The sequence below is a fragment of the Pan paniscus genome, chromosome 6 (genome assembly GCF_029289425.2).
Source record: "Pan paniscus chromosome 6, NHGRI_mPanPan1-v2.0_pri, whole genome shotgun sequence".
Taxonomy (NCBI): domain Eukaryota; kingdom Metazoa; phylum Chordata; class Mammalia; order Primates; family Hominidae; genus Pan; species Pan paniscus.
Genome location: NC_073255.2, coordinates 173,400,046 through 173,424,198, shown reverse-complemented (window position 1 = coordinate 173,424,198; position 24,153 = coordinate 173,400,046).

Sequence of the window (24,153 nt, the reverse complement as noted above, 5' to 3'; positions counted from 1 at the left end):
ATAAAACTGAGAGATTTTAAGAGCACCCAAGTCATCTCTTGAATGCTTTGCTGCTTAAAAATTTCTTCCACCAGATACCCTAAATCATATCTCTCAAGTTCAAAGTTCCACAGATCTTTAAGGCAGTCTTAATGCTGAATGCTGCCAGTCTCTTGGTTAAAGCATAGCAAGAATCATGTTTTCTTCAGTTCCCAATAAATTCCTCATCTCTATCTGAGACCACTCAGCCTGGACGTTTTGGTCTCTAGGAAGCTCCAAACTTTGCCATATCTCTCTGTCTTCTTCTGAGCCCTCCAAACTGTTTCAACCTCTGTTACCCAGTTCCAAAGTCACTTCCACATTTTTGAGTATCTTAGTAGCATTATCCCACTCTACTGGTACCAATTTACTGTATTAGCCCATTTTCATACTGCTATGAAGAAATACTGGATATTGGGTAATTTATAAAGAAAAAAAGGTTTAATAGACTCACAGTTCCACATGGCTGGGAAGGCTTCACAATTATGGCAGAAGGAGGAGGAGGAACAAAGGCACGTCTTAAATGGTGGCAGGCAAGAGAGCATGTGCAGGAGAACTGCCCTTTATAAAACCATCCGATATCGTGAGACTTATTTACTATCATAAGAACAGGATGAAAAACCCACCCCCAAGGTTCAATTACCACTGGGTCTCTCCCAGGACATGTGGGGATTATGGGAACTATAATTCAAGGTGAGATTTGGGTGGGGACACAGCCAAACCATATCATATGCAATATCTAAATACAGTATAAATTATACTGTATATATACAGATATATACAGATAGTATATATACAGATAGTTCTTGCTTTGCATTGTAGTGCAGCATCATAAAATGACTGTTTTAGCTGAAACAGAGAAAATGATAATCTATGGAGAAAATTAAGAGATATCTTTGAAATTTTTTGTCAAAATGTTACAAACCCCCCTTATTTTTGCCATAAATGCATAGGAGAATTTAAAAATAGTAAAACTAATATTTTCTAAGCACACTGAAATTTAAATATTAGGGGCTTTAAGATTTGAAATGTTTCGTATTTTTGCTGAAAGCAAATGTACGAAGAGTAGCTTGAAGAATGCTTTCCTTCACATATAACATAGGACACAGAGTGAACCTCCTTCCTACACCTTGCTGAATTGTCATTTTCTTTCTAAGTTTGGATCAGTTTCCACCATTTTATCCTTTGCACATTCAATGTTGTGAGATATCTCCAAGAGTCCCTTTAATGTAAAAGTTTTGCCAACGTCAGTTGCTCTGGGGTATTTACATCCTCTTTCATTCCAACCACTTTCCAAGTTTACATCCAGCATTATCACTTTCCATTTCTAGGCTATTCTTCTTGGCTAATTCCCTCTTTTGACTACTAATTTTTGTAAAATGTCGCATGAGTTCATCACTGGCTGTATAAACTGACAGATGTACAGGGAACAGTCACCATAAACTTTGAAATAAATGATGTGCTTGGTCACTGATTACTTATCTAGTAATTTGCTGAATCAGTGATTTCCTGAAAAGCCAGCAGCAAAGTCTGTACTTTATGCAGTTACTCACAGTTAATATACTGTGGTAACTGAAATTTAAACTGGTTGTTCAGGGACCAATACTTTTTAATAAAACTGTGATAACAAAAATTCATGAAAAAATACATGAATGTCAGACCATATAAAGTGAGGACTGCCTGTCTATAACAACCAATATTTTATTCCATTTATTTTGAATTATTATATATTCCATGTAACTTTATTAACTAGGCCAAAAATTTTAAAAATTCATTTGCCTTCGGAGACCAGGTTGATAGCTTAAGAGTATAAAGAACAAATTATACAGTAGATAGCGCATATAAAATGAAGAGTGTAGTTTACATAGCAACAGAAATAATTTAAATCCAAAAATGTTTTTTGCAAATTTTGTTGCTAAACACACTTTTAATTCTCCCACTTATTCTAAATTCTACTTATTCTACTACTTATTCTAAATAATTCACATTTTTGTTATATTTATGAGGATGGAAATAATCAATATTTTTACAAAGTTGCACCTGCAAAAAAAAGTCCTTGATAAAAATTATACATTTATTGGCTCATGCCTATAATCCCAGAATTTGGGAGTGAATCATGAGGTCAGGAGTTCAAGACAAGCCTGATCAATTACAGTAAGTGGATTGATAGTTTTGTTCAGGTCATTTATGTGTTTATCAATGTTCTGTCTACTTGTTCTATCAATTACTAAGATAGGAGGTTAGAGTCTGAAACTGTAGTAGTGAATCTGCCTAGTTCTATTTTATGTTTTTCTATATCTATTTTGTATTTTTCTTTGTATATTTTTCTCCATGTATTTTGAAGCCCTGTTGTTAAGATACATGAGTGTTATGTCTCTTTGGAGAACTGACCACTTCCTTTTGCATAGTGTCCATCTTTATCATAACTTGATAATATTCCTATTCTTAAAACTACTACTTTGAAATTATGATAGCTACTATAGTTCTATTTTGATTGGTGTTTGTATGGTATACCTTTCTCAACATTTTTCTCTGTAACACAAATATTTGTTTATATTTAAAGTGTATTTTTTGTAGATAGCACATAGATGCATCTTACATTTTTATCCAATTTAATGAATTCTGTCTTTTAACTTGGATGTTTAGACCATTCTCAATCACTATTTCTTCAAGTACTTCTTCTTCCTATTCTTGTTTCCCTTTTGGCATTCCAATTACTCATATTTCAATAACTCAATTACACATTATATGGTTATGTATTATCACAGATATAGATATTTCATTCCTGTCAAACTCTGTTTCTCAAACTCTCTCTCCCACTCTCAGACACACACACACATTTCAGTTTGGTTAATTTCTATTAACCTGTCCTCAAGTTTAGTGATTTTTTTTTTCCTCAGCTCTGTCAAGTCTCCTCATGAGCCTGTTTCAAGCATTCTTTACTTCTCTTACTTTGATTTTGAAATCTAGTACAGATGCTCCTTGATTGACAATGGGGTTACATACTAAAAAAGCCATTGTAAGTTGAAAATATGTTGTAAGGCATTTAATACTCTGATAAACCTATCATAAAGTCAAAAAGTTATAAGTTGAATCATCATATTTCCAGATTTTCCTCAACTTACTGTGGGGCTACATCCTGATAAATCCATTATACAGTCAAAAATCTTAAGTCAAATCCTTGTAAGTGGGAGACCGTCCATATTTTCATTTGGTTCTTTTTAAAAATTTCCAATTGCTCTGTTTAAATTACCTGTATGAGCTTCCATGTTATCTAACTTTTTCATTAGAGACTTTAATATATTAATCATAATTAAAGTTTCTGTCTGATGGTATGACACTTCCAATGTCTATGACATACATAAATCTTGTTTGGGTGATTGTTTTGTCTTTTCATTAGGGCCTGAGGTGATAAAACAGGAAGGATGGGGCTATCTACATGGGCAGCTTTTCCATAGTATGTTACTTAGTATCAGGATTCATCAAGCACAAGAAATAGGAAATGCATTACCAAACGAAGGAGAACGAAGTAGCAGGTATGAACGAATCACTAATGTTTGAAAGGAATGAAATATCATAATTAATGGAAAAATGATTTCTTAAAAAAATATTAAGTATAAGGAATGTGACATGACAGATGAAGACAAAGAAGTCAATTGTCATATGGGAAGGAATATGCTCCAATCAGAAGGACTGGCACGAGAAGGCACAGGTTTGGATGGAGATAATGGAGGTTACCTGTGGGACTCCTGCAGAGATATTAGTAATAAGGACCAGTGGTTTTGGTTAAGCGTAGACAAAGGATAGTGAGAGAACATGGAGGCTTCCAAGTTAAACCAAGAGATCAAAAAAGGCAAATGTGGACTCTGGACATTTGGAGAATGGCTGTAAAGGGACTAGTCAATATCATTTCCTCCTTGGTATTCTAGCTCTTGGAAATTAACTTAGTCTTGAAAGATAAATGAAATTCCACAAATTAATATTTTAAAAATTAATAATAAATAGCATTTAACCTCCCAGTTCTTAAGATTTTTACTACTATATAGGTATCTATACAGGTATCTGCATGAGAAAAAAATAGGTCTCTAATGTTGCTTTATATATATACATCTGTTTCAATGCATATTTCAAATGCTTTATTTTATTATACTTTCAGTTCTGAGGTACATGTGCAGAATGTGCAGGTTTGTTACATAGGTATACACATGCCATGGTGGTTTGCTGCACCTATCAACCTGTCATCTACATTAGGTGTTTCTCCTAATGCTCTCCCTCCCCTAGCCCCCAACCCCCGACAGGCCCCAGTGTGTGATGTTCCCCTCTGTGTGTCCCTGTGTTCTTGTTGTTCGATTCCTACTTATGAGCGAGACTATGTGGTGTTTGGCTTTCTGTTCCTGTGTTAGTTTGCTGAGAATGATGGTTTCCAGTTTCATCCATGCCCCTGCAAAGGACATGAACTCATCCTTTTTTATGACTGCGTAGTATTCCATGGTATATATGTGCCACGTTTTCTTTATCCAGTCTATCATTGATGGCATTGGGGTTGGTTCCAAGTCTTTGCTATTGTCATTTTATGCAAAACATTTTATGCAAAACACTTATACACAGTGTGACTTTCCCTATGCTGTCTCCATATAATACCTAATTTTTTTATTTTATTATATTTTGCTTTAGCTTTAGTTTATTATCAATAAGTTTGGTTTTTAATATGTGTATGTTGTTTAAATATTTATTTTTGCCAGTTGCAATCAACTGCAAAAATATAAAAATACTAAAGTGGCAATGTGACACAATAATTAGCATTGGCTATTGAGTAAGAAACACAAATGTGAGGAAGTGGTCCAAGTTCTACTAGATCTGTGACCTAGGGCAAATTGGCTAAACAATCCTACACTCAGGTTCTGTATCTGTATGATGGGAAACATAGTAACACCTAAATAATAACATCAGTGTCTCCATTTGTGCTGTATATTTTCCAATTGCTTGGCTCCCTTTTCCTCACTAGAACAACTTTCAGTCTTCTCAGTTCTGTTCTATACAATACACCAGGAGGGTTGATCCCCAAGTGCTTGATTATGTAGGATCCTTGGCTTTCTTTAATGGGTTTGAATTAATGAGAGAAACCAGCAAGAAATCTAAAAATGGAAAGAGATAATTCTGGGTACTTTTTCCTCTCCATCTTTAATTTAGTATTGTGGTTGTGGCAGGCGGCGTGTCTCTTGACTTCTCAGGCTCCTGTTGGTGGCTCTTCCCTTTGTAGCTCCAGGTCTTCCTATATCCCAGTAACATGACTTCCCTCCTTGCCCTCTTAGGTTTAAGGGTAGTAATGGCTTTCTACTAATGCTAAACTCTGGATACCTGAATATTGCTCATACATTTCCTAACTCTGCCAACAGTGTTGAAAATAGTATCTTCATCCAAAAATAGCACTATTAAAAGCAACATCCAGTTAATTCTGTTATTTGGGGGTTTGATAGAAATGGACTTCATAATTTTATAAATAACAACTTTCATCCAATTTTACTTTCATTTGGGTTTTTGTATCTCTCAGATTATTTACATTCTTTCTATATGAATCTTTTCTATTTCAGCTATTTTTTCTCTTAAAGTGCAGTGAATTAGAAACACACATAGACCTTTAGGTATAGAAACATCATGGGTTTGAAGATGAAAGTTTAAACTTTTAAAATAATTTCCCATACCTTACTTAATATGAATATTTAATTATTCTTCTTGGGCCTAGAAAATACGTTGAGAAACATTGTTTAGGGGACAGTCTATGATCACATATACACACATGCTCACACGTGCCCTGGGTTACAATTTAGAAAAATAGTCCCACTGACTTTTACTAATCATTAGCAGTATTTCTCAGTCTTCTTCCCATTCCTATTATAAGTCACAGGGCAGGCTCTTCTCGTAGCCATTGGTAACCTTGGCTCCTATGAAACTATCCAAGGTTTCATCCAGCTCCCTTGGCTCTACAGACAGAGGCAGAAGGAATTATTTCTTTGACGTCTTAAGAACTGTGAACTTTGCCCTCCTCCTATACTCTTATGACTAAAAATAAAGGCAGCGAAAAAGAATTGTAACTGTGTTTGAACTGCAAGCTTTCAGAGCAGCACTGCTGTTTTAGCAGATGCCACTGCCTTATATTAACTGTGACAGAAGTTGCATGTCCTGAGCCAAAGGAGAAAATAAATGTTTATTATCAGACTGCAGAGCTAAAAGCCAAAGGCAGGGGATGAGAGACAAATGCACAGAAAACCACAGATGAAGGAAGTGCCATGGAGACCAGCTCACTAAATCTGTGCACATCCACACTTATATAAATCAAAGTAATTCAATCAGGCAGATTCCAGATATGTTCCTATTGGGTGCCAGAATTGTATCTGAGGAAATAAACAGAAACTAGCATAATCTTTATCAAAGTGACTAATTTTCCAAAGTATATCCTGGTCCCTCAATACTTCCTGGTTTAAAGTTCTCAGCTCCCTCTGAAGAGACTGCAATTATTCTGGAAATACTAATATGATAAATCAGGGAATCCCTGAATCATTAAACACATTTATCAGATGGGGTGTACTTTGAAAAATTGGTATGATGCTTCCATGGTTTTGGATCTTAATGGAACAGCCTGAGAAGGGGTCCACTATAGTCCTAAATTAACAACTAAGTTAGATCCAGAATGTTTCTAGCATTGTCCTCCAAAAAAGCACAGTGTTGAAACTTCCCCAATGGAATCAACAGAAGTGCTCTAGGGAACATGTAAACCAACCAGGCTTCCACGATTCATCTAGTTTTAGACAGCTTTTGGGAAACATAATGCTCCCAGAAACTTTGAGCCAGCTCAACCTTTAGGTTGCACATGTGAAGACCTAAAGGTTTAACACATACCCAAATATTTGTCACACATAGAAGCTTTAACAATAATTTTTCACAATTTACAGAAACATGAAAAAACAGATACCCATTCAATGAGTATATGAATTAGGAAAACCATATACCTGATCCAAACAAATACACTTATAAAAATGAGAGCAGTGGTTTTAATACTGTGCTAAGAGAGCAGTTATAAGCCATGTCCAAACTGGGCAAACCAGAGTGTACAATCTTTCAAACATAATTCAACATGGCTAGACTGTTTCGTATGGAGGAAGAAGGCATGGAGTTGAGACTAAAAGTCAGTCGGTAGCAAATTATTCTGGAGGATTTTGAATTTCAGCCAAAGACACTTTGGTTTTCTTTATAGATACAAGAAAATAATTCTATAAATCTATCAATTTGAGAGATTAGGTGCCATATCAATGTGTTTTTCTGTATAAATCTAAAAATCAAGGGCAAATATATTCTTTATCATTCATTTTACAAAGTGTCTTGCTCCTATCCGACTAAGTCTTCTAAGTGTTACATGATCCAAACATTTATTTATCACTTGCTCTACACAAAGTATGATATTTGGATGGGGAGATACAAAAATGATGTAGGCCCTGACCTCTAAGGAAAACATAATGATTTACATACACTAGCTAGATTTACCACAGAGCAGAATAAAGTTAGATGGGATAGTACAAGCAGAGTCTCTGTTTCCTATTCCCTTTGTTTTCTGCTTAATATGCAATATAGTCCTCTGATCAAGGGCTCAATAAATTGTTTAGTTTATAAATTATGGAAATATTCATTTTCATAAACACAGGTATTCCCAATAAGATGGATATTAGAATGAAATGCCTTTATTGGACCAATTATTCGCAACCCAGGGCACTTAGTAAAAGATAGCATGCAGAGAGTTGATTGAGAAGTTGTATTAGCACAGTCAATTTTGTCAAAATGCATTTTCTTTTTGGTTTTTATTATCCTGCAAAACCTAGCCTGCAGGATCAACTCTTTCCACACACACAGGATTAATCCATTTTCGAATGCATAGCAATTTAATGCGGGGGAGTTCCTTATGCAAGCAATTCTCTGAGAAATTTAACAGGCTACAAAGAAAGTGGAGTTGATTATTATTAAGCAGTGTAAACAAGCCATGAGATTGTTGTACATTTAGGACAACAAGATAAATACACATCTCATCTCAAATTATACCTATCACAGTCTAATGAAACAGTGCACATGGATTTTCTTTTTCTCTAGACTATGATACTTAGCTTCTGTAATTCTTTGTAAATACTGCTGTAACCCCTTGATTTAAAATCTGAGCGTTCGAATCTTATAGTTTAGTCATGTTGCTAGTTACTGAGAAATAAAATAATAAAAATGAGGGAAAAGATATTGTTATACATTAAACATAATGGTATATTCCAAATACAACCCAGTTATTTTCATAAATTTGAGTATATAAAAGCTTGAGAGAGTATATGGCTATATTCTAGATATATTTCAAAGTAGATCTTAGTCTTGTCCTTCCAAAATACAGATATTAATCAAATGTTTTCTGATGCTTATAAAACATTGAATTTGGCATCATCTTCAATTCAACTTATCATAAATAGGGACTGAATAAACCAGAAATTTAAAGCTCTTAATTGGACATTGGACATCCTTTAAGCTTCACAAATCTATTCATGATGGATTTCATACGGTAAGGGATAATATGGCGCCTAAAAAGCTTAATGCAGTGATAAAGTTTATACTACTAAAGGCTATTTTAGGACTTAGAAGAATTTGGTTATTTTTTTTTAACGTAGTGATACATGAGGTTTTGAAAAGTCAAGCAAATTCTTTAAAGATTAATACATTTAACATACTATTATTATAATATATAGACTTTGTTTTCCATGAATTCCATAGGAAGTAATACAAACTAAGAAACTGAGGCTAGAGAGACATTCACCAGCAAGTTAATGAGTGACAAAAATCGAGACAAATTCATGGGTCTCTTGAATCTTGATTTAAGATTCCTTCAATTAGGGGTGTGTGTGTGTAAGAGAGACAGAGAGAGAAAGAAAGATGGGGAGAAAGAGCAAGAGAGAGAGAAAGACAGACTTCAAATTAAACATCAAGTGCTACCTTATCATTTATGAATTATAACTTTATTTTCATTCTTATAGTTAATCAGCTGCACTTTGTTTGTTTTTAGTTGTCAAGAAAAAGCACCTGAAACTATTATAAGAGCATTACTCTTCAAAATGAAATCTAATAATAGTTTCCATTTGACTTAACTCTAGTGGCTATAATCAAGGCATTATTTACCATTTAAGATAATATTCAATGTAGAGAACATATATATAAATTAAAATATTATTACATATTTATCAATTATCCCTTGTATTGATGCACATACAAACAGATGCACCCTTGTTCTCCATTCTAATATAGGAAAAGTGAGTCTCCAAAAAAATACCTTTGAAAAGTTTAAGCAAATAGTTGATGAAGTATTTATTGTTACTTCTTTTTATCAAGTTGAGGGAAATGAGTTAGTAGTTTTACATGGTAAATGCCAAAACTTCTAGAAACCCTTCTCACACACTAGCAACAAGAGGCAACTCAAAATAAACTGTCTAAACAGTATATTACTTAATTAGGTAGCAGATTGATCAATGTTCTCAGTGGAATTCTTTCCCATAACTTATCAGACAAGTGGGAGTTACCCAATAGGTATGATTTTAGTACATTCTGCATCAGCTGAATCTACCTTAATGAACTTGGTCTGAATTCCCTATCTCCTTCAAGGGGGGGCAAATTCCTGCCACAGATGACTTTTTACCATTCCCAGTGAAGAAAAGGGCCAATTCCATATAACGTTTATAAAACTGTATAAACATAGCTTATTAATCCTTTGGGTTGAAAGGTAGTATATAAATGTAAGATATTAAAGTGCTTAACCAAAAGCACCTTTTTTATATCATCCGTCAAGCTGAATAAACAAAAATGAAAAAGGACATAATATATAACTGCTGGCATATCCATCAAAAATAGCCACAGCTATTCCATTTTTGGTCAATTATTTTTGTACAGCCTTAAGTTCCAAAGATTTCAAAATCCTTGTTGAAATGTAACTCCACACTTTCACCTACCTCCTCCATCACTGCTTAAATAACTTTCTAAGTGCTAGCATAAACAAAACTGCGTATCCTTGCTTTATAAGGTTTTATAGTATAAATATCCTCTCTGGATATCAAGCCATTAAAGGTAATAGTTAAATTTTAAAAGAACTCAAAGTCAGGGGGATATTACTCAAATGAAATTAATTTCCATTTTCCTCAGGACTAGTTGGAGCATGGCCATGTTCTTCATTTTTCCTGTAGATTCTATGGTCCAACTGAAGTGGATTTGGAGACAACCTGAGTCCATCAGTGAGGGCTCCTATCCCTTTTTAGAACAAGTAACTTACTTGTTTCTTACTTGATTTCTGATTTCAATTCAAACATCCCCTGGCACTCCCTAAGTATGGGATAAGGCATATTTTAGTGTGGGAAATAGGGGGCCTATTCCAATATATTGTTGAGGGGGCAGGAGTGGGGTTAGTATGAATTAAAGTTATTGGCAATATATGACTAAGAACAAATGGGTTCATGACATCATCAAGGTCATCATTATCAGAGCCTAAACTTATTCACTATTCAATATGTGCTATTCACTGTGCTAAGCACTTTGCATCCACTCTTTAATTATCCTAATAATCTTATAAGGGCGATATTAATATTTATTTATTTGAGATGGAGTTTCACTCTTGTTGCCCAGGCTAGAGTGCAGTGGCACGACCTTGGCTCACTGCAACCTCCACCTTCCAGTTTCAAACAATTCTCCTACCTCAGCCTCCCACATAGCTGGGATTAAAGGTGCCCACCACCACGCTCTGCTAATTTTTGTATTTTTAGTAGAGACAGGGTTTCACCATGTTGATGAGGCTGGTCTCGAACTGCTGACCTTGTGATCCACCCACCTCAGCCTCCCAAAGTGCTGGGATTACAGGTGTGAGCCACCACACCCAGCCGGGAGATATTAATACTATAGATTCCAGTTCAGAGACTAAGTAACTGAGATTACACTCTTAAAGATGAAAGTTTTATAAGGGCATGGAGCTAATCTAGGTTGACTTCTAGAACACATTGCTCTGGAAGATCTATCAATTGTTCATACTCAGGCCAAAGGCAATGGTAATAAATCTATAAGCAGCTTTTGGGCTGAATTTTTAAGGTCAATGGTGAAGTTAGTATTTCTATATGATGTGGTATAAGGTAAGGAATCTTTTTGGGATGGGGAGGGGCTTCACCTAAAAGATTTGTCTTTCACTGTGCAAAGTATATAACATAAGAAAGAGAAAATGTCATTTGCCCACCTGTAAGAAGTATGGGTGTGGAGTGAGGAGAAAAAATATTGATAGATATTGTAGAGAAGGAGGAAGAATTTCAGTGGCCAGCCATTGGTAGCCAAATGTCTAAGGCACTACCACAACTGTAGGCAAAAGTTCTGAGCTTTCAATCATAGCTTGATCTGTGAATGCACCAGGCTGATCTTACCGTAGAATCACCCCTCAGGTATCCCAGGAAGACCCTTATACTAATATTAGCACTAATATTTGTGCTGTTCTCTAATTTTCTTAGGTTCCTTCCGTTATTCCACTCTTTATGTCCTGTGGAAATTTGGAGATCAAATCCAAAAATCCTACTTTCATATCAAAGCAAACCAAGATTCAGAATGAGTCCCAGCTTGACACTTGACAACTGTGTTGAATTTAAGGAGAACTCTTTTATATATGGTTTAAAAACATGGTCTTGGAGGCTGAACTGATTTTAGTCATTTTTTCAGAGGTAGAATAACGTACATGGTGTGGAAGAGCAGAGGGAAGTTGCTTCAAAGTTCCATTCATGAAACTTTTAGTTGATGTCATACAAAAGTATTGTGTTATATTCTCAAACCATCAAATTAATAATAGCACACAAGCAACTGTTATATAATTTAGAATAAGAAAAATTTCCATAAGAGGGTAACAAAGAGCTATGTGAGATTCTATGGGGAAGAATTAAAATGAAAAACAGAAATTCTCCTTGAAAGATATGGCAGCACAGAAGAACACCACAATCTTATGCCACTTTGTTAGGCCATTATTGGAGGAGGTTTGAAGATAGATTAAACAAAAAAATCATACAATGTTGGGCTAGAATTTAAACATATCTAGGATACCAGACGTTAGAAACACCACCATGGGAAAAAATAGGGTATTGGATTAGAAAAGTTCTAGACCATGGAATATCTGTGGAGGAAACCTGACTTGTCAGACGAACACAAAAGTAGTATAAGATAGCCCTTGATTTGAAGCTAATAGGGGCACGGAGCATAGAGTTCCTCATACATTGATCTGTAAGCCTCCTCTGTGTAAGGAAGGACTAATTGTCTGCTATTCTTACTAAAGCTCTTTAAGGTTATGGGCATATTTTCATCATTATAGTCTTAGCACAAAAATAGAGCTGGGTATAGAACTATCATTCAACAAATATTGGATGAATGGATGAGTAAAAGAAGTGTTATGCACATGAATGCTGAAAAGGCTAGAGGAATTAGGAATCACTGGGAACTAAGGTGAAATTGGGAATCATGGATTCATATTTATTTACTATGAGTTTAAGACTTGCTCTTCTCTAGCCCTAGACTTGGTGCTATTGAACCTCTAAAGTCTACACCTATCTTGTGTATGGATGGGTGTATGTTGGAGCAAATTGCAGTGTCTCTAGGACTGGGAATAGCAAAAGAGAATGAATTGGGCATGTAGCTTTGGGCATGATACATGAAAATATCTCACATCCTTCAGATCATGGCCTTAACTCTCCAGTATCTTTCCTGATCATTTCACTGGGTAGCTCCAGAGACAACTTACAGGTTAAGGGAGGCTGCTGGAGAGTGCAATTCAAGCACAGATATGAAGAGTTTGCCCAAAATGCATTGTAGATTTAAAAGAATAAGTGAAGGGACAAGGTGTTAATAACAGTAAGAGAGAACAGAACTTAATGGCTTTATGTTCTTTATCTTCATGGTCAGGAAGAGTAAATATTTGTCAGAAAATGTATGCATGAAATAACTAAGGTAGAGGACAACTGTTTGTCTAAGGTGGTAGCATTGCACATTATATATACTAATACTGTTCTTATCTTAAAAAGCTCTTAAATCAATGTTTATGGTAGACGTTTGTTTTCATCATTTCCAGGTATTAATAAACAGGGATCACTTGGATTACATACTCATGAAAATTTACAGTTAGTCATGTTTATTTATGGACACTTAGTATTTTTGAGGCCTCTGACAAAGCCATCTCTCTCACACACTTTTTAAAGTTAGGCCAGATTTAATTTAAGCTCTACTGCTTTGTACCTCAGGCATTTATTATCTTTTTGTCATGTAAAATGTTAACTTGGAAAAGTAGTTAGGCTATTTTTTTTTCTGTATTCCAATGGTCTATTATTACAAATATTTATACATAAAAATATAATAATTATTTTTAAAAGATGAATGGAAGTATAATTTGAAAAGTAAGAAAACAAGAGCATGATTTGGATGACATGATTAACAGTACCACAGCAACAAATATATTTCTAGAACACTGTATATAATGTAGCCTTTCTGACCCAGCCATCAGCAGGGAATTCTATTTTGAGTTGGTTTCCTAAGAGGAAAACGAGTCATTCTGAAACATTTACCTTTATTCGCCTTACCCTTTATATCCAATGGCATTATTTAGAAACAGGTAGTCACCGTTGGAAATTAAGGGGGTTTGTGGTTATGGAAAAGTTCCTACTATAAATCTACTATGACTACCACCTGACAAGATATAAAATGGCTAAATTTTGAGCTGAGATTGTTTTTAGATTTACTCATTAACATTTAATGCTTTCTTTATGACAGATAGTTCTCAAATTAGGTTTCTGAGACACACACACACATACCCCACACATACACACATCCATAGACACACACGATAGGCAGAGACACAGAGCAGGTGTATCTCCTCCACAGGAATTTTTGTATGATGCCAGAAAAATAAATCCCATGTTCTGACTACAAAAGCACATATTTTTATTATAATAGATGCGAACTTAAAATGAATCCCTGTGAAAAAAGAGAGACAATATTCTTAGAGGCAAAGATTAAAGAAACTGGACATATTGAATTCAGATTCCTAATTAATAACAACATACCTAGAGTGCAAATATTGACCCATTTTCTGAAATGCAAGTCTATTTTCAGCTTTTTTCTGTACTACTGTCTTTCATATCATTTGTTCACAAATCTCCACATTGACTGTCTGCCTCTTCTGGAGTCATAAAACATGATAACATTTTTAGGATGTCATAACATTCATATTGCCAACCGCATGGCATATATTTACTTCAATCTGAGAATCTAAAGCATTTGGCACTATTGACCCCTTCCTCTTGCACAATTTTCTCCTTTCTATAATACTCCTCTCTCCTGAAGCTCCTTTCTCTTTTCCCATTACATGTCTTATTTATGGACCACTTTTATTCTGGCTTGCTTCTAGATACTGGTACATTACTCAAGTCTGTTCTCAGTAGTATTTTTTGTTGTTTTAGGTGAAATAATCAAATTATGAGGCTTAAGTTATGCCTCTATGTTATGCCTCTCCAACTTGAATCCCCATCTGGACCTTCCCCCAGAGCTTACATTTATATATTTGATCCTATTAATCAATTCAATGGAGAGATTGCACAATCTCACTTTGTTCAAACCAAAGTTATCATGTACCTCTTCGAACCTGTCTACATCTTTTATTTTCTATTTTAGGTGATGACTCCTAGGGTTGTTCCCTCACCCTTATCTAATATTCAACAATAATCTGCATATCTTACCTTCTACTTCACATGTATTCCCTCAGGAAAAGTCTCAGTTCATGTTTTTATTGTATCTTATCTAGATCATAAAATTAACTCTTAACTGTCTCCCCTAAATATATTGTCTCTGACACAATATTTCCAAAATATTCCTTTATATTAATAGGAATTAAAGAATTCTTATTAATAAAGTAATATCTCTGCTTAATACCTTCAAGAGGCTATCCCCAACATTTATAATGAAGTTCAATAATTTTTACATAGGACATAAGCTCCTGCATAATTTCCTGTTTCCTACTTGTCTCTCGCCGTTTCTCTACCTATACTCTTTCTCCTTCCTCCTTTTTTATTTACTAACTTCCCACATTCTGAATCATTATCTTCCCTTTTTTTTAACCTAACAAAGATCTACTCATGTTACCAAAAGTCAGTTGAAATATTATCTTTTCTAGGTAGTCTTCCCTAACACTATAACTCATTTCAATAAGGCAACACTAGGCTCCTTGTTAACCTCATTGGTACCTTTATAATAGCACTACCTGGTAACCAGTGATTTTCTTCATCATTTCATTAAGTAAACCATGAAACCTTAGATTCATCCTTTGAGCATAAGGATGAGTCTGTATCTCCTTTCTTTCATAACCTACACACATTTTATCAGAAAATCCTCTTGATTCTACCTTCAAAATACGTGTGGAATCTTGCCATTTCACACTACTGTCTCTACCTCCCTAGTACAACATACCAACATGAGCCAGAATTTCTACGACAACTTTTTAACTGGCCTCCCGTGACTTCCCTTGACTCCAAACAGTTCATTATAAACACAGCAGCCAGAGTGATCATTTTTAAACGTAAGTCAGTTCATGCCATTTCTCTGCTCAAAACTCCAGCATGCTTCCTCATTTCACATGCAGAAAAAGCCAAACTCTGCAAGGGCCTACATAATCAGGTTCTCTAAACCCTCTCTGACTTCAACTCCTCCCCACTCCACCTGCCATCACACTTGGCTTCTCTACCACTGGATCATATCACCTCAGGGCTTTTGTGTTGGCTATTCTTGCCTCATAGAGCCACGTGGGTAACCCTCTTACCTATATGAAATTTGTGTCCAAGTGTTACTTTCTCACTGAGACTTAACTATAGCACCATACTTAAAATTGCAGCCTGCAATTCCTATTAGCCTCTTCTTGCCACTTTACTCATTTATCCCATAGTATTTATTCCCTTGTAATGTATTACTAATTGTGATATTTATTTATTTTCTGCTTCACTCTTCTTGAATATGGTGCACAGGGGCAGTGTTTTCTGTTTTGTTCACTTATGTATTCCCATCGAGAACCCCAGGTTTGGCTGACTGTGAAGGTCTTTTCCTGACAAAGTGAACCTGTAAAGACTGGAAAAGGTGACTGATTTTTAAATGTGCAGAAACAATGCAAGAATATAAAGATCATAGAGAATTAAAGCAACACGACACCTTCAAAGAAACTAACAAAGCTCCAATAACTGATGATATGGTTTGGCTGTGTCCCTACCCAAATTTCATCTTAAATAAGGAAGAAAAAATAAAGGACTTCAGAGCAGTCAGAGAACAATTAACAAAATAGCAAGTTCTTACCTATCAATAATTAGTTTAGATGTAAATGTACTCTTTTTAAATCAAAAGACATAGAGTGGCTGTATACATTTAGAAAAAATTTAAAAACAAGGTACAATGGGCCAGGTGCGGTGGCTCACGCCTGTAATCCCAACACTTTGGGAGGCCAAGGTGGGTGGATCACAAGGTCAGGAGTGCCAAGGTGGGTGGATCACAAGGTCAGCAGTACGAGACCAGCCCGACCAACATGGTGAAACCCTGTCTCTACTAAAAATACAAAAATTAGCCAGGTGTGGTGGCGTGTGCCTATAATTCCAGCTACTCAGGAGGCTGAGGCAGGAGAATCGCTTGAACCCAGGAGGTGGAGGTTGCAGTGAGCCAAGATCAGCCTGGGCGACAGAGCGAGACTCCATCTCAAAAAAACAAACAAACAAGCAAACAAAAACAAAACAAAACAAAACAAAACAAAAACAAGGTATAGTGATATTCTACCTACAAGCTATCACTTTAGCTTTAAGGACAAACATAGTCTGAAAGTGAAAAGATGGAAAAAAAATATTTCATGCATATGGTAAACAAAAGAGAGCAGAGGTAGCCATACTTACATCAGACAAGATAGACTTTAAGTCACGAATATATTCCAAATGCCTAAAACAATGCCTGTCAAATAGCGGTATTTAAGTAAATATTTACTAAATCAAAGAGTAAACAAATGAATAAATGAAAATAGAATTCATAAGTTATTTCTCTATTTCTAATCCTAGGATAGTGCATGACACACACATACAGTGGTGGCTGAACAACTGATATTACTAGATTAAACATGTAAATGAATTAATGAATCCAAGAATGAACATAAAGGCAGTAGTGATTAAAGAAAAGGTTGGAAGACATAGTGGGGTACACAAAAATAAAGATATAGCCTCTAATTTAAAGATGCTTCCCAACTGGAAAGTATAGGCAACATATGCAATTGTAAAACACATCTAAAATTCAGAAAGAATTTCTAGTCTTGACTCTCCTATTCTGCTTTGGAAACTACACTATTGCTGGTTAGCTAAACTGCCAAACTTTCATCAGCATTTCTCACAATTTCCACTAGGACCCTAACTATTTTTATATCTTAAATTCTCTCTTATTCCACAGACTAGCTAATGTTCTCTTCATAGAGAGTCCTAACATCATTTTTTGTTATTGCATATGAGAAGATGGAAGCAACACAAAAAGAAGATGTTGCTATAGTTTTAGATGAGATGGTTATTTTTTCTTCAAAAGAAAGCCATTTGAGTATTTTGCTTTTAATCAATATTTGCTCACAGTTTATTGTGTTTGGATTAATGGAGATGATTTTGTCAGTTTCTGAATTCTATTTTCCATCATGTGGATTTTTGTGTGAAATAAATGAAAAAGTTAACCTACACAAGACATTCATTGCTTCTGTAATTTAAATTTTTATTTAATTTGTATAAGATGCTTAAGAAAGAATAATTAGAATAACAGTGAGATACAAGAATATGGAGAAACCAGTAAGGAAAAAATAAAGGAGAACTCAGATAAACAAAGGACCTTTATACAAATAGAATGCAGAAGGTTCTGAAATGTTGTATAAGACTTGTGAGTCCTTTTGAATCTTAAAAGAAAGGTTTTTTGCATCTTACTATGACCAGTCACTCTGCCACTCTAAGTATGAAAAGAGAAATGGTCAATCGGGTTTCTAATACAAATACTTAAACGCTCTTGCCAAAGGCAGTAGGGGTTTTATATTAGTTCATTCTCACACTGCTATCAAGATACTACCTGAGACTGGGTAAGTTATATATAATTATATATACATATATATATACACACACACACATACACACACATATATATACACATACAGTATGTGTATATGTATATAAACACATATACACATACAGTATGTGTATATGTATATAAACACATATACACATACAGTATGTGTATATGTATATAAACACATATACACATACAGTATGTGTATATGTATATAAACACATATACACATACAGTATGTGTATATGTATATAAACACATATACACATACTGTATGTGTATATGTATATAAACACATATACACATACAGTATGTGTATATGTATATAAACACATATACACATACAGTATGTGTATATGTATATAAACACATATACACATACAGTATGTGTATATGTATATAAACACATATACACATACTGTATGTGTATATGTATATAAACACATATACACATACTGTATGTGTATATGTATATAAACACATATACACATACTGTATGTGTATATGTATATAAACACATATACACATACTGTATGTGTATATAAACACATATACACATACTGTATGTGTATATGTATATAAACACATATACACATACTGCATGTGTATATGTATATAAACACATATACATATATGTGTATATAAATGTATATAAAATATATATGTATATATAAATGTATATATGTATATATACATATATATACATATATGTATATAAATATATATACATATATGTATATAAATATATATTTATATATATAAAGGTTTAATTGACTCACAGTTCTTCATGGCTGGGAAGGCCTCAGGAAACTTACAATTATGGCAGAAGATGGAAGGGAAGCAAGACACATCTTACATGGCAGCAGGAGAAAGAAAAGAGAGAGCGAGGAAGTACCACACTTTAAAACCAGCAGCTGTCATGAAAACTCACTCACTATCACAAGAACAGCATGGGGGAAACCACCCCCGTGATCCAATTACCTCCCACCAGGTCCCTCACTCAACACATTGGAATTACAATTTGAGTTGAGATTTGGGTGGGGACACAGAGACAAACTATATCAGGTGTTATTTATTATGCTGTGATAATAAATGCTTTAGTTTGGTGCCAGTCAGTATACTATCTAGAGTACCAATTCCTTAGATAACCAAATTCAAGCTAACATTAAATTAGCCCAGTATTAATCACCAGAAAAAGTGCAGTGCTAAATACTGAAAAGAGCACTTAAATGAAGGGGGTGGCTTAAAAAGATTGTAGTGGTAAGGCACATAAATAAAAGCAAAAATAATTGCATTCTATTTTAAGCAAAGGTCATGGAAACTCTTATTTTCTTAAGTTATGGCAAAAATCAATTAGTCTAAAATTGGAAATTTTTTCTGTCAGACAGTGCCAAGCCCAGGAGAAATCATTAAGTTTGACACCGCTAATAAAACAGACAATTTTTCATTTAATATGTAGTTCTCCCTAAGAATATCACCTCAGAAAATTATCCATCAATAGAAAAGCCTGCACTTCTATGTATACATTTTTATCTGCTATCTGAGAAGAAAAAAATCCACATGAGACAATTAGAAAGACAGACAATGGGTGTGTGCATTACCGAAGATGCAGTTAATATTAAAAGAAAAAAACTGATTTGAGAACTATATGGCCCAGGTTTTAATTCTACTTCAGCTCTCACTGTGAGATCTCAGACAGGTTACTCAATCTCTTTAAATCTTAGTTATAACAATTTTTTAAAACTTTAGATATGATGTCACAAAGATGGTATGGTAAGATATACCAGCCTACATTCTCCCACCAAAAGACAAACATAGACAGCTAGCCATAAACATAAGTAGTTAAAAAAGGGTTCAAGGGCTCATTAAAGAAGCTGCAGCAACACTGTGGACCACCCTCCCCCTCCCCCAAGCCTCAAAAAAAATAACCTGGAGAATATCCATTTATAAAGGATCACTAGTGAGACCAGTACTAGGTATGCTAGTGAGGCCAGCATACCTAGGACACCAGGAGGCAGCTAGAAACAAAGAAGAAGGGGGAAGGCTACAGGTATTACCCACAAATCTGGAACTACTGTGGTTCCCAGTGGCCTCCTCTGCAGAGGACAGTGGCATTTTTTTCTACTGAGGTAATGAACAGCCCATCATGCTGAGGAAATCCACAGAAGGAGACATTGGCACACCCCTCCTTCTGCCAATAAATGGCAGTGGAGGCAGCTGCACCCCAAGCTTCAGCTCAGCCACTAAAGAGAGTGACCCCACCCTGACTCCAGAGCTGCTATAACTCTGTACAAGCCTGTGTTTCTATTTTCAGCTCCCCAGCTGCTTCACAAGCATCTACTTGCATATTGGTACCAAAACAGAAGTAGAGGTACCTGTGTCCTGGGCACCAGTGCTCTTATCATCCCAAATCCCAAAACTATAGTCCTTTACATATGCTAATGTGTCAGGTCTCAGGTAAGTGGCCACTGCCTGGGTGCCACTCAACAGACAGCCATACCACAATCACCATAAACTGGCCTGCAAGCCAGACCCAGGCCAAGAGTGATCCCCTTAGCTAAAACATCTCCAGTGGGAGAAAAAGAGATTGAGAGGATCTTAGCAGCCATCAGCTCTGAAGACCTCAATAACCATTGCCGTCACTGAGGATACCTGCAATCTTTGTCAACACCTATCTCGGCTGACAAAGCTGTACAGAGACTACAGAGCTGAACTCCTTTGTATCAGAGCCACTGCACTTCATCCAGAAGCACCCTCACAAACCATGTAGGGGAAGATCTTCCAGAAAAACTAGCTGTACAATCTAGAAGATGAGATAGCTCCATCAATGTATAGACATCAATATAAAGCAATAAGAAACATGAAAAACAGAGGAGATATAACACCACCAAAACAACACAATAATTTCACAGTAACTTATCCCAAAGAAATGGAGATTAAAAAAACTGCTAGACAAAGAATTCAAAATGTTCTAAGGAAACTTAGTAAACTTTATTTAAGAAAATACAGAGCAACAGTTTAACAAAATCAGAAAACAATGAACAACCAAAACAAGCAATGTAACAGAGAGATAGAAATAATTTTTAAATATAAATTTTATGGCCAAAAATATACAATGAATAAAATTTAAAATGCAATAGAGTATTGACAGCAGCATTGATCAGGCAAAAGAAAAAATCTGTTAACTTGAAGACAGGTTACTGGAACATGTACAATCAAAAGAAAAAAAAGAATGAAAAGTGTGATGGTTAATACTGAGTGTCAACTAGATTGGATTGAAAGATACAAAGTATTGGTCCTGGGTGTGTGTGTGAGAGAGAGTATTGCCAAAAGAGATTAAAATCTGAGTCCAGTGGGCTGGGAAAGGCAGACCCACTCTTAATCTGAGTGGGCACAATCTAATCAGCTGCCAGCGTGGCTAGAATATAAGCAAGCAAAGAAAAACATGTGAAAAGAGAGACTGGCCTAGCCTCCCAGCCTACATCTTTCTCCTGTGCTGGATGCTCCCTGCCCTTGAACATCAGACTCCAAGTTCTTCAGTTTTGGACCTTGAATTTGCTCTCCTTGCTCCTCAACCTGCAGATGGCCTATTGTGGGACCTTGTGATCATATGAGTTAATACTTAATAAACTCATATACACACACACACACACACACACACACACACACACACACACACACACACATATATATATTTTTTCATTAGTTCTGTCGCTCTAGAGAACCCTGACTAATACAGATTTTGGTACCAGGAGTGGTTCTAGAGGAGCAGAATATTAAGGAAGGAGTTCTTTCATTGGTTTTGGGGATTCTGGAGTTGGATGCTTAATATGATTAGACTATAAAATGCTAAGGACTCTACTTCTAATAGTATGGAGAACACTGATAGTCATTGGAGTGAACTCTTTAGAGAGTTATGCAAAACAAATGCCTTTCACACTCCTGATTCATTGCTCATGAGAGGCAAGGAGTTTAGTGACTCTATACATAGAACCTTTGACTGTATGTGGAGAACCAAGAACATAATGAAGTTGGTTGGTTGCTCCTAAATTCAGTGAACAAAGTGATGAAAGAAAATGATGCACTCAGGGATTCTATCTCCCAGCTCTAGAAGCCAATACTGAGCCTCAAATTTTCTAAGATTGCCATGAGTGAGTCTTATCTCCTGTAGAGAAAGAGCTGAAATTGTAGAAAAACAGAAACAAGGTCTTATGTGACTGGCTGACCTGCAACGAAAGGTGCATGCACAGCCTCGTCAGGTATCTACTGTTAAAGTGAGTGCATTGATTGGAAAATAATGGGAACCTGCAACTTGGAATGGGGACATGTGGGAGGACCCTAATGAATCTGGGGATGCTGAGTTTGTAAACTCTGATGAAACTTTGTCAGAAGAGATGGCTTCCCCATCCCCAGTAGCGGCAACATCCCCTCCTCAACCTATGCTGCCCTCAGCCTTTCCACCTTTGAGGAGATAAACCCTACACTGCCTAACAGTGATGGTCTCCCCTGAGGCAGTTGCTAGGAAAGATAACATTGATTCTTCTCAGGAGCCACCCCCATGTATGACCCATGAGGAGATGCACTATTCTTGAAAAGAACTGCTTGAGTTTTCTAATTTATATAAACAGAAATCTGGAGAACAGGCATGGGAATGGATTTTAAGGGTGTGGGATAATGGTGGAAGGAACACAGAGTTGCATCAGGATGAATTTATTGATTTGGGCCCACTAAGCAGGGACTCTACATTTAATGTTGCAGCTCAGGAGTTATACAAGGCTCTAATAGTTTATTTTCTTGGTTAGTTGAAATATGGATTAAAAGATGGCCCACCGTGAATGAGCTGGGAATGCCTGATCTCCTTTGGTTTAATGTAGAGAAAGGGATCCAAAAGCTTAGGGAGATTGGAATGGAGGAGTGGATTAGTCACTTTAGACTTATTCCTCCAAGCTGGGAGGGTCCAGAAGATATACCCTTGATCAATGCCTCGCAAAATAGATTTGTGAAGTCAGCACCTGCATCTTTGAAAAGCCCTACAATTGCTCTTCTCTGTATGTCAGATCTAATGGTGGGAACCACAGCCACTCCACTACAAAATTTAAATACAATGGGAATAATTGGATCTTAAGGTAGCAGGGGCCAGGTGGCAGCAGTCAACTGTCAAAGGCAAGGTGGGCATAGGTACTGTACTGGATGGCAGAGACAAAGCAGCAATCAAAATAGTCTGACTCATGTAGAGCTCTGGCATTGGCTAATTAATCACGGTGTTCCTAGAAGTGAAATTGATAGGAAGCCATCTGCATTCCTACTTAATTTATACAAGCAGAAAACTTCTAGGTCAAATGAACAAAAGACTAATTTGAATTATAAAAACAGAGAATCATGGCCCCTCAATTTCCAGACTTGAGCCAGTTTACAGACCCAGAATCCCTTGAGTGAAGGGGAGGCCAGGTCCCCTTGAAGAAAGACCCCACTACATTACTGACAATTTATGCAGTGAATCTTTCTCCCATCCTTCCTCAAGGTGACCTCTAGCCTTTTACTAGGGTAACTGTGCACTGGGGGAAGGGAAATGATCAGACATTCCTGGGACTACTGGACACTGGATCTGAGCTGACATTGATTCCAGGGGACCCAAAACATCATTGTGGTCCTCCAGTTAAAGCAGGAGCTTATGAAGGTCAGATAATTAATGGAGTTTTAGCTCAGGTCTGACTTACAGTGGGTCCAGAGGGTTCCCAAACTCATCCTGTGGTCATTTTCCAAGCACCAGAATGCATAATTGGCATAATTAGCAGCTGGCAGAACCCCAACATTGGTGCCCTGACTGGCAGGGTGAGGGTTATTATGGTGGGAAAGGCCAAATGGAAGCCATTAGAGCTGCCTTTACCTAGAAAAATAGTAAATCAAAACCAACACCATATTCCTGAAGGGATTGCAGAGATTGCTGCCACCATC